The sequence below is a fragment of the Apteryx rowi genome, unplaced genomic scaffold (assembly GCF_003343035.1).
Source record: "Apteryx rowi isolate R43461 unplaced genomic scaffold, aptRow1 scaffold_755, whole genome shotgun sequence".
NCBI classification, from domain to species: Eukaryota; Metazoa; Chordata; class Aves; order Apterygiformes; family Apterygidae; genus Apteryx; species Apteryx rowi.
Window position 1 is genome coordinate 152465 of NW_020451044.1, and position 886 is coordinate 153350.

Below are 886 nucleotides of genomic sequence, written 5' to 3' on the forward strand. Positions count from 1 at the left end.
GAGAATGCTAAATAAAGTTAAATAAAAGCAAGGTAGCAGCTGTCACATGCAGTCTCATTTCATTCTGTTTTCGTGGTGTGCAGTCAGCATTCTCCTAAATAGGGTGAAGTCCCTAATAAAGCTTTTGCTGACAATCTTCGTCCCTACAGAAATGTATAATTCTGTTCTGTTTCTCTACATGCTGTGGCAGACCAGACAAAAATGTTTTTTTTTTCCCCTCATCTTTTAATGGCCTTTTAACTATCAGATGCTTTTTAATGTTTGGAATTTCAAAAATACTAGCATGGCAACTTTTATTGAATCCTGCCTCCCCTTTGGAGCACAAAGGGAAGAAGCCTTTCCCTACATGGAAAACACAACACTTTTCTTTAACTTCACGTTATTACTTTTGTAATCCATGCCCTTGTTTTCTCAGGGGTCCCTGTTGTAGTAACCCACAGTCCACCTCAAGAAAATTTGAAAGACTTCTTTCACTCTGATTCTCTTTTTCAAACACGGGAACTGAAAGTTTGCTTCATGTAGTATTTCTGGTGCTTGCCACCCCCTGGAGTAGAGTTTGAACCTGATTCTCCTTGTGTAAAATTGCATACAGTAGTAGTAATATTTTTTTGATGTGTTTCTGATGAAAAAAACAACAACCCTTTTTCAAGTGTCTGTGGAAATTTTTTATCATGTTAATTTTAAATTTTGCTCTTTATTTTTAGCTTGCAATAGACTTTGCGTGTCTTTTTGTTTTCTTTACTTCCCTTACACAAAGGGCCATAGAGTTTGGTTGTCATCGTTGTCTATTCTATTGTCAAACGAATGCACAGATGCTGTTGCGCAAACAAGGAAGAGACTTAAGGAGTGTTCTTGAAAAATTACAAAATGAAACATGAGCAACTAT